Consider the following 12,201-nt stretch of genomic DNA (forward strand, 5'->3'; position numbering starts at 1 on the left):
ATTTCAAGTTTGTTGCATGTCGGGAAGTACGCTAAACATTTTGAACAGACACACATGATCACAACTTTGCCTTTCATATATATAGTCCTGTGAGCCATTCGGCTCTTGAATCGGGTGCAACCGCAACAAACAAAAAAAACACGAACAAGAAATGCGCAAACAGAAAAAATCCAGGAAAAACAGCAAGATCTTCCAGAAAAAGCATATTTTTGGGGGTGGGGGGGTGGGGGTGTTTGCACAGCGAGAGGAACATCCGCCGCGGAGACGGAGCGTTGAAACATCAGCAGCGCGTGCGAACGCGACGTTGGATTTGGCCGCTTCGCGACTGCAGAGGCTTGCGCCTTCACCTGGAGGAAAACCCTCTGATGTGGCAAGGTGAAATCCGACTTCCGCATTATATTTGTTACACTGGACAAGCATGCACCGGCCCTATCCGCTCTATGTTATTGCAACAGCGAGCTGCCGTTGCTTAGGTTACGCAATCGACGCAGGCCCCATAGGCCGCAACGTTTCCTACTCGTCGCTGCCCGAGCCGAGTAAACTAGCTTCTTTTTACTTCAAAGCATTACATCGATAATCGATTATCGGGACTCGATGGCGGAGAAAGTGTTCCTGACGGTGGCCGGGATCTCGGGGTTCTTGGCGGTCGGTCTCGGCGCGTACGGAGCGCACAGTGCGTACAGTGCAGTGCAGCACGAAGGCTACGCACACACACACACTTCTTAACACCTTACTACTTACTATACACTTCTTAACACTTACCACACACGTACTACTTTACATCTTACTACTTACCTCTTACCATACACTTACATCTTAACATCTTACTACTTACCATACGCTTACTTCTTAACATCTTACTACTTCTAGATTTGAAGCTTTCGTGACTGCAAGGATTCATATTCTTGGGTTTTTTCGGTAAAGTCACGTAGGTAAAAAAATTAAAAATAAAATAAAAATCACGACGTTTCGTAGGCAACACAAGCCTCCGTCTTCAGGTGGAACCGTCACAGCAGTTGCTTTGGTTACTTGATCAAGTATGATCCACCTGAAGACAGAGGCTTGTGTTGCCTCCGAAACGTCGTGATTTTAATTTTGTACCTACGTGACTTTACCGAAAAAACCCAAGAATACCTTACTACTTACTATACTCTTACTACACACTTGCCTCTTACCATACACTTACTTCTTTACATCTTACTACTTACCATCTTACTACTTACTATACTCTTACTATACTCTTACCACACACTTACCTCTTAATATCTTACTACTTACTATACTCTTACTATACACTTACCTCTTACCATCTTACCCATACACTTACCATCTTACGTCTTACCCACACACTACCATCTTACCACTTACCATACTCTTACCATCTTACGTCTTTCCCACACACTACCATCTTACCACTTACCATACTCTTACCATCTTACCATACACTTACCATCTTACCCATACACTTACCAGTCACCATGAACCGAGATGTCTGTCCAAGTTGCACGCCTGTCAGCAGACGTGTTGCCACATTAGGAGACGTCTCCTCCTTGCTCTCTTGAGACAGATTCTATAAGACGCGCTCTGACTCGCTGCTATCGTCTTAAGCAATTAAAGTCGGGGAGGGAACCTCTTTGTGAAATATTTTATTTTACTTTTATTAATTTTAATTTTTTATCTACGTGACTTTACCGAAAAAACCTAAGAATATGAATCCTTGCAGTCACGAAAGCTTCACATCTAGAATTAATACCCTCTTTGTGAAATCCAGACATTGAGGTAACGGTTCTTAATGTTTGGTTTTACACAAACAGTATATATGTTGATCCACTGCTGGATGAGGGCATCCCCTGCGGACCAGGTGGCGATTCGACCATACTTCACCCATAGCTGTCAACCCATACGGTTCATCGGTATTCTTGTACAGGGGCATTTAGATTTTAGTCTATTTGTTTGTGTTTCTCCCTTGTGATAGGATGAACTTTGAGATTTATAAGGGCACGGGGTGACCAATAAGATCTGAATTGGTCTGTGATAAGGTGATAAGGGGTTGACGGGTATGAATAAGGTAGACACTGCAGTATTTGCTCATTCATCCAGTCAGCGTGCAAAAGTCGGGCTTATATTGGTCCAAAGTTCAATTTTTACCAAGTAGCCTCAGCCTATGTGTGCTGTGTCACAGTGTGTAGAACCACCAGCATTAAACTCACCTTTGTGTGTGTTTTAGTCCACGTGATCAATGCATGCAATATACATTGTCTCTCCTGTGTAGAGTTCAAGCCTGCGACTTCAGATGCTTACCTCAAAAGTGTATGTACCTCCTACACACGCACACACAGACCATATCACTGGGGGTCGTGCGATTGTTTACAATCAATAGCCGGAATCTATTCACTGCTGGATAAAGGCCTCGCCTGTCGCCGGATCACGTGGTCTTGCTACCCAACAAGCCCATTGAACTTCTATCTAATGCACGTGGGTTGATGTTGTTGCTCATGCAGAGTGAGTTCCCTCTTGGCCGTATGAATCGTGAAGTTTCCACCTCCGGCCATAAACCTCCTTCAGCCAAATGTCCTGACCAAGTCCCACTCAACGTGTCTTTTAACAGTCGACATGGTGATGATGACTCCATAAACTGGTGCACAAACCTGTCAACCCATTATCAGTGCCCTACCTTATTACAGACCAATTCAGACCTTACTGGACAACCCCGTGCCCCTTATAAATATCAACGTTCATCCTCTACACTACATTATACACTACATTATACACTACACTATGCACTACATTATACGCTACACTATACCATACCTGTCAACCTCTTATCAGTGCCCTACCTTATTACAGACCAATTCACAACTTATTGGTCACCCCGTGCCCATTATAAATCTCACCGTTCATCCTCTACACTACATTATACACTACATTATACACTACATTATACATTACACTATACCATACCTGTCAACTCCTTATCAGTGCCCTACCTTATTACAGACGAATTCAGACCTTATTGGTCACCCCGTGACCCTTATAAATATCACCGTTCATCCTACAAAGTCCCATCACAAGGGAGAAACACAAACAAATTAGACACATTTTTTTGCCATTATTGAAACGGCTGTACGCCATATGGACTTGAAAACTCAATTTTCCTGTACAAGAATACGGATAAACCGTATGGGTTGACAGAAATGGGTGGTGCACGTTCTTCAATCCACATGTTCCTTTTTCCTGTCTCTCAATGCGTGCTTGCTGCCCCCTGATGGGTGCGTCAACACGTTAGGGTGCAGCACTTGCCTACTCTGCCACCAGGAGTAACAACGTTCCGTCGCTCGACAGAAACAACTCAGATGTTTCATTCTTGGAGACTAAATTTATCCAAGAAACAAATTCTGGGGGTTTTTTTGTACGGTCTTTACTGACCAGCATGAGACCATAACTTAACCATACCAGGGAACCCTGTTCAATCACAGGCACCTGCCTGGTTTCAAACCCAGGATTTCGTTCATTTGCAGCTCAATGATTTGACGTCTGAGCCACCCGGCCACCGACGCATGTGCTGTGCCCGTGTGCAGGTGTTCGAGACGGCGAACCGGTACCACTTCATACACACGCTGGCGATGCTGGCTGTCCCGCAGGCCAGTCGGCCCTTGCTGGTGAGTCTACAAATGTCTGCGTGGTGCTCAAGCGTTGCGTGAGGCCGAGTGGAATGATAATTTACCGTAACGGGGAAACGTGACCAAATCGCCATGCACCCGGAATGCATCTCATTGTGTCATATATCAGGAAGCAAAAGCGGGATTTTGTAGCCTGGACAGTGCTTCAATGGGTGACCACCATGCACATCAGGTTGTTATAGGCTCCAGCGATAAGTAGAGGGCACTGCAGCACAATCCATCACAATCCTCAACCCACACTGACCAGCATGGTGAAGTATGGTTAAAACTCCCACAACCCGCATGGCATGGCGAACCCCTGATCCAGCAGTGGGGTGATCGCATACATAGATGTAAGAGGAGTGTGTGGCATTTGTCCGGATACCACATGACAAGGATACATTTTGGTTTATGGACGAGAATGGCGAAGGAATGTCAGCCAAAGAAGAAAATGTTCTTGAGAGGATGGAGCACCACGGAGATGGAGAGAGATGGATGCTGGCATTACGGGATTTAATGGGTGCTGGTGGAATTTGGGGGCCTTCATCTAGCAGTGGATAGACAATGACCGATGTTGATTTGACCATGCCCGTTGTTTGTACTTGAAAATAAACCCACGATTGCTCAATGGGGTTGTGCGTCTGAGGATCAATTCCCATGCTTAGTGATACGAAAGTAATGTTAGCATTATTATTATTAGTCAGCAATGTGAATTATTAGTGTTTTTATTAATAGATGATATGTATTTAATAGCCCTGTATAAATAAGTATCGTGCAGAAATAGAATAGACTTTGCCAAGGTTAATAATAACTGACATTAATCTTGATGCACACGGCGTATTGTCTGCCCTAGACCTTATTTGGCAACCATTGCATGGGATATATGTTTAAGAATTGGGAAAATGTGTATTGTGAATAATTAGGCCTACAGCAACATCACTTGATGGTGGAACCAAACCCTTTTATTTCAACATACCCAAGTATTGTACAATGCAATTGGATCTTGCATTTCACCCCTCTGACTTTCGTTTTGTGGTCCGGCCTTTAAAACTTACCCTTTTACTACTTTTAATACATTTTAAGCACTGTTGTTCGAGATACGTTGTGTGCCCCTGTTTATGAATACATCACTTGGGTTCATTGACAAGGATGGTAGGTGAATGATGTCTAGAGGTTTGGCACTTTGTATTGTATTGTACGGCAGGGTTGGAGTGGTCCTCCAACAAAAAAACTTCTCCATACTGAAATGAGAAATTGACAGGCGCAAACCTTTCCGAGCGAGTGGTAGAAATTAAACATTTTAATGGAAGGAGTTAATCGCAGCTTCGGACAGCCACTGTTTATTTCCTCACAAAGTGGTACTTATTGCATCGTTCCTGGAGTGATGATGGGCTGACTCAATCCTCAACCAACTTTTGAACTCGCAACCTTCCCAATGCGAGCCGCACTATCTACGGCTGAGCCATGCCTACTAAGGCATGATGTAATATTACTGAGTGTGCATGCCCTTTGCTCACCGAGCAACTGTGTGTGTGCCCACCCGCTCGCCACGTGTGTGTCCCTACCCATCTCTGCCGACCTCACAGGCGGGGTCGCTGATGACCGCCGGGATGTTGCTCTTCTCCGGGTCATGCTATCTGCTCAGCCTGACGGGCCATCGCTCGCTTGGGCCGGGTCACGCCCTTCGGAGGCCTGTGCCTCATGGCCTGCGTGGCTCGCCATGGCGCTGTAGCCTGCACTGGGACCGGTGCTACGGGGTGACGCACAACAATACTCTGCTACGCTGTGAAAACTGGGAATGTAACGATGTGTCCATCTAGTGATTAAAATGTATTCTCTCGCAAGCGGGGCGGGGGAGGGGGAGCGTAGCGTGGTTTAATTAGTTCAGCATCTTTATTTAGACTGGAGGAATCCGATGAGCTGTGAAGCTTTATTTCACAGATGCCTTCGTAGCCCGGCAACTGATGCTCTCTGGCCTGTGGGCCCTGATGCAGTTGGACTGCCTGCACACTCGACTGCTCACCACTGCTCGATTGCCCTCATGATCCACGCGTTAAGTTGCGTGTGAGAAGATGTAACTGGTGAAATCCGTCTTATCCTCGTGTCTGTTATTCATTGTTTCCGCTATATGTGACCCTGAATCGATTAGGTGCACAAACTTATTTTTTACTTGATTCTGTTATTCGAGCATTTGCGCGGAAAACAGAGTAATCTGGAATTGATGGGAATTTCATCCTCTTTGCCACATAAATTTCGCTTAGAGGTGATTAAATGTGTTTATGATTTATGCAGCGAGTATTCTAAGTAAGGTTGCATAGCTTTCGAGTGTGCAAACTGGTGCGACTGCACTGGGAACCACGGGCTGGAGGAGCCCAGACACAGGGCTACAAAAATAAAAAATAAACTTCTTCTTGGTTCTTTCGGTAAAGTCACGTAGAATGGAAATAATAAATAATAAAACATAATAAAATAAAAATTATCACGACGTTTAGGCCACAACACAAGCAGCCGTCCTCACGAGGGCTTGTGTTGTGGCCGAAACCTCGTGAGAATTTTTATTTAATATTTTATTTTTATTATTTCCCTTCTACGTGACTTTACCGAAAGAACCAAGAAGATGAATCCCTGCAGTCACAAAAGCTTTAAATCGAAAAATTAACTTATTTTTTTTTATTTACCAGGTAAGACCCACTGAGCTATGTAGCTCTTTTTCAGAAGCGAACTGGCCACAAATGATAGCTCAACGAAGTGGCCTATCGTGTGGAAATTTATAGCAGCCAAATACTCTTCAACGCATGTTTCTAAATGTAGAAGGATAAAACCGGAGGGCCCGGAGAAATATCTACGCGACCACGGGGAGAACATCCAAACTCCAAATATCCAGGTGTCAGGGTCGGGATGGAATCCACGACCTGTATACCAGGTGAGGTAGTTAACATCTCACCTCGGCACCGATCTTGCCAAAAAGGCAGACATCCGGCCCTGTTTTGTCAGGGCCCATGCCAACCACACCATACCAATGTATACGCTGTTACATTTAGGCTAATGGAGCAGACTAAATTGTACAAATTGGATATTAAGAAATGAGGAATACAAAAGAGGTGTTAAAACTCCGACAATAAAATTCGAATTGCTATCCTGAATCGTGAAAATAAAATCGCTGAGTTGGTGAATTGTTACATGCCTACTAGATACGCCACACAACTCATTACAATAAAGTCAGACAATCTGCTCATTATTTGCTTCCTGTATACCTTTATAATAATATTTTATAAAATTGTATCTGAATTGAAATCTGAAGTCATGAGACATGAATTTTCACTGTGTAGATATTCGCGCTTGTGCTGTATTTCTACGATATGTTATTGGGGTTCTGCTGTGTGTTGTTCGGTGTGATGTCCGATGTTTTTCTGCACGTGCTGGGAGCTTGCTCAGGATCTGAAAAAAAAAGGATCTGAAAATGTTTACTTTCTAATGTTCAATTCCTCAGGAAGCTCCCAGCATGTGTAGTCTTCGTGCCGAACAACACACGGTAAAACTTTACAACTCATCGGAGGGCCAACCGGAATTACTATTTACAAGTTTTACACAAAATAAGCTCTGAAGGGTGACATTGCCTTTCGTCTACACTAGGTGGTGCATCTCCCTTATGTTCTGATACAGAGTAATGAGGGAGATGCTGGAATATTCCAAAAGTGGAAAGGAATTTTTGAAATGAATATTAGATTTTTTTAAAAGCTATTCACACTCTGGGGGATGTACCCCCACATGCCCTGCTACTACTGAGATTTGCTATTGCGTGGCAGGCAAACTAAATGGGTTTTTTTATTTCATTTCACAGCTAAAAATTTGCCAAACTACGTGATAAACCAAAATGTATGTGGAGGTTTTATTTAGTTTGTAGTCATTGGCGATCGTGCCAGGACCGTCAGCTGGCTACAATTTGAGAACCTGGAGTGATAACTGGCGGCTGAAATACAGATTCCAATATTCGGCAAACATTTAGCCTCCCGACTTATTTGTACCCCGGGATGAGGATTAGAGGTCCAGGGCGAGATTATCGAGGACTGGCGTTTGGCCCCAACATTGTATGAGAAACTTTAAACTATCCTGAAAGATAACCGAGCAGCTGTTTCACAAATGTTTGGAAAATACTTGGTTATAGACTGACGTGCAACAACAAAACACCACTTTGTTACACCAAAATAAGGGGGTGCAAAAAATATGTAAGGGGAACCAATCGCCATGAATAGTCAGGATCATTTGTTGCTGTGGGGAGATCGTATTTATTACCCGGGAGAGCAAATATTCGGAGAAAAGAGTGAACACATTGTCCTGCGGAGGGAGCTGGTAAGGAACGTTGGGTTGCTCGGTCAATGGCCAGGGTCAACGGCGGCGTGGTGTATTCCGCAAATATGCCCGACTGTGAGGGCGGGCACAAGCCGGCGTGAGTAGGTTAAACGTTGAGTTTTATAAGGGCACCACGGGGTGACCAGCCCCTCCCCACTCGCCCCACCCTCCCCACCCAGCCCGACCCTCCCGACCCAGCACCTCTCTGCACGACGGACGGACGGACACAATAATCCCCTGTGGGCTGGTGGATCCAGGTGGTTCCTACCAGTATAATACTAATTTATAATGCGCTTTCCATCCTAGGACCCCAATCCGTAGACAACGGCTCGGTGCCCTGCCCCTCTGCTGATCCCCTGAGTCACCTGGACACCTCATGCTTTAGAATTCTGTGCACTCGTAGCACTTCACTCGGAATTATGTCATCTCTTCCGCTCTGTCGAGCAGCATTGATCACGGTCGCTTTAGAGGAGGGAGCTCATAAGCTCAGCGCTTTATCAACAACCTCCAATCCAACCGCACCCATACTTTCCACTCGTACGTAAGACTCGCTATAAACATTAGCTCACGTGCAGGTGATTGATGGATTGTTGCATCGCAGGATCGTAAGAGTTGGAGGTGGCTTGGACGAGGACATCCGGCAGTAGATTAATATCTCATATTTGGTGGCTGAAGAGCAAGCATTCCATTGTTTGATGGAAGTGATGTGCCCATTGAATTGCTTTGAGAGTTGGTGAATGAGGGCGTGGTGTGACCGACACAATGCCTGTCCGCCTTTGTCCAATGTTCATGTTTTCACGCTGCACGATGTATACTCATTTAAGACTGAGTCGATCTAGGTGAGGCCCATGCCCAGTTTCGTTACTACTCGCCACTGATAATGACAGGGACTCAAACTCACGTCGTCATGTGTTGTAGCACCGCTTCCCATACAATTACACAAACTCGCTCTGTACAGTCATGAATGTACCGACGCATGTATTTCATTTCACGCTTAGAAAGGAAAGAAAGTATCCCCATATAGCCTTACACATTTACACACACGTGTGTATGCATTCATGCATTCATTATACCAGTGATGTACACCGACTTAGCCTTATGAATATGCAACCTGACACCTGCAGTACTGCCCTCGAATATCAATCATAAGCCACACACGAACTTATGCATTGCGTATACTATCGTGCTTGTGAACACAACCGCTTTATGCGGAAGTTATCGATATTCAAAACTATTTACAACGCTCTTTTTGCTTCGAACATTGGTGCGCGGTTAGAAAGGTTCCACATTGGCAAGCCTATCTCTAAGATCAGTGGCGTTGGCAAGTGTGACGTCCATGTTCACCCACATGCGATGGCGATTGCCTCCTGTTCTTACGCAGAGCGCAACTGAGTTGGAGCGAGATAATGATGCAAGCGAAATGGGAAAAGAAAAAAACCCATAAATCATTCCTTAAGCCATTCTTATAAGGCCGCACCTGCCAGTGGAACGCTAAAACAACAACAGCAGCAGCAGCAAGCTGAAATCTTAAAAGCCAGACTTGGCTAGAGAAACTACCAGCATGGGACGTCAAGTTTTCCAAAGAGTAGCAGGTGGGTCAGAGCACGGAGCCAGCATCCCTGAGAACCTGGGTTCGAATCCATGCAGCTGTTTGTGATAAAGCTTGGGCTCTCAAGTGTCATGAGTTCGATGGTCTTAGCGCCGGTCACATTAATGCGTAATCTCGTCATTAGATGTGGTTTTGCACGTTCGGCTACATTCCAGCTCTGAGAAAAACATATTGGGTTGTCATGCCACAAACTACTTCCATGTGTAGGGCGAGGAGAAAAAAGTTATCCCCCTTATTGTGTGGATCGAGTGGCTTGAAGGGTTGTCAGAGTTAGCTTTGTGATATCTTCTTCTATGGGCTGTTCTCTAACAAGAAGTGTTGCATGATTCTGCACAAGATCCCAACTGATATTGAGTCTTGTGACGACGCCGATAGCACAATCAGGATAAAACTATGGGGGGGAGGGAATCAAAACATTTAAGAAATAAAATAATTACAAAGTAAGTTTCCAAACTGTCCTGAAAGTTGATATTGATCATTGGTGTCTTCAGTGTCCCATTGTCTGCACACAAGCACGTGATGAGGATTCAAACGAAGGTTTCATCGCGATATGTGCGAACCACCCGCCACAGTTCCACCCCAAAGTCATGAATGTGGGAATGTAATCACGGGTGATGTGTCTCACTTGAAAACGCCGGAGTTTGTATATCAAAGGTTTATTAGGGCTGGCAGGATATCAACACTTGAGGAACGGGCGAGGGGGGGGGGACCACCAAGTGGGAGCCGGCAGAGCAACACATTCTTGTAACGTCCTCCCCACTGTGGCACAAACCCTGCCAAAGAAATCAAATGCCACCGCACAGATGGTTGGAGCGAGAAACTGTGCGGCACACGAGAACGAAGCCGCGTCGGACCCCGACGCAATCACGCGTCTCGCGCTGGCTCCGTCCCACGGGTGGAGGAGGTGCGGACGACACGCGTTTTCAATGAAGTGATCAACACCTAACAAGGAGTTTGCGGATCGAATGTTTTTGTGGAGGAAGTCGGTAGTGGGGTGGGGGTGGAAGTGGGGAGGAGGAGGGAGAATGAGGTTTGTAAAAAAAACTAAAATCGATTGTGCCAACACCGGCGTTGCGTCGTGAGAAAATCACAGGTGTCGCAGAATGGGCCGTGGAAGGATGTTTCGTCGAATGACTGCCGTGACACCAGAGAAGTAGCCTTTGTTGTTGTGCACGTCACGGGGGGGGCAGCGTGCTTTCCAACACGCTCTGCTCGGGAGAAATGTTCGTCGGCACGCCAAGTAACACTGACGAGACCTGGCTTGTATCGTCGTCGGGGGAAGGCGAACGCGGCGATTGGAACCCAGGTTTTGGTCGACGCTTTTGTTCTCAGCGCTCGTTCCTACCCCCCCACCACCCCTCTCGAGGCCGTTCGACCTGGTAACAACACGTTTCTGTTTGAACGTTCACCGCGGCGAGAAGGACCGCAGACAATGTGCGAGCGTTACGCGTCTCGGTCGGGTGAGCCTCGGCACAGCCCCGTGAGTGGAGCCAGCTGGAGGGGAGGTGGACGTGGCAAAGGTAATTGTCCAATTATGCGAGAGCAAATCTGGGTGGCTGTTCCATAAGTTAAAACACACTCCCCGATAAAACCTAGCCGCCCTTAATCGCTTGCACACGCCTCCTAGACAGCCGGCCCTATAAGGGCACCCACGTGTTGACTATTATGTGTGGGATGTGCCACTTTGTGTTGTCGGGGGGGGGAGATGTTTGGTTGCTGAATCTGTCACTCGTGAATGGGCCGTGCCACTTTCGCTAAACGGGAGGTATGGGTGGGGGTACAAACATCGCAGATAATATCTGCGATGTTGTAATTAAATGTACCCCACTTATCAACAAAAATATTTTTTTTAATGTATCGATTGAACTTCATTTATCCGAGGGAATGTTGCGGATAACAGGATGTTGCTCCTGCGGGAGAGGAGAAAATGCGAATAATCGGACGCAGTATTATCGGTAAGTATAGGAGCGCAGATAACTGACTGCATGGCCTTTCCACCGCCTCTGCAGCTTTCGCGGATAACAAAAATAATAAAGAGTTGCGAGCAAGAGAGTTGCAGATAAGAGGGGTTCTGTAGTTTGTAGTTGCGCGACATATTTTACACTAACACAGATATTCACAGACAATAAAACACATTCCTGCGGAGGGAGCTGGTAGGAACGTTGGGTTGCTCGGTCAATGGCCAGGGTCAACGGCGGCGTGGTGCATTCCGCAAATATGCCCGACTGTGAGGGCGGGCACAAGCCGGCGTGAGTAGGTTAAACGTTGAGTTTTATAAGGGCACCACGGGGTGACCAGCCCCTCCCCACCCAGCCCCACCCCTCCCACCCCCCACCCAGCCCCACCCTCCCCACCCAGCCCCTTCCTCCCCACCCAGCCCCTCCCTGCACGACGGACACAACAATCCCCTGTGGGCTGGTGTAACCAGGAGGTTCCTACCAGTATCAGGTCCTGTAGTTTGTAGGTGCGCTACACATTTTACACTAACACACAGATAATTATCAGTTTAACACGAGACACGGCGCTGCGAGACGGCCGATACAATCCCACCACGTGGCTTTGTTGTGTCGTTGTCTTTTTTCC

At 46.3% G+C, this 12,201-nt stretch overlaps 1 pseudogene; it reads left to right on the forward strand.

The window, feature by feature from the left end:
• The first annotated feature begins 437 nt into the window (after positions 1 to 437).
• Positions 438 to 6,953, forward strand: LOC133353312 (transmembrane protein 256 homolog; annotated as a pseudogene).
• The last annotated feature ends 5,248 nt before the right edge of the window (positions 6,954 to 12,201 follow it).

This window comes from Lethenteron reissneri, chromosome 43 (assembly GCF_015708825.2).
Source record: "Lethenteron reissneri isolate LAM-NWPU_2019-01 chromosome 43, ASM1570882v1, whole genome shotgun sequence".
NCBI lineage: Eukaryota > Metazoa > Chordata > Hyperoartia > Petromyzontiformes > Petromyzontidae > Lethenteron > Lethenteron reissneri.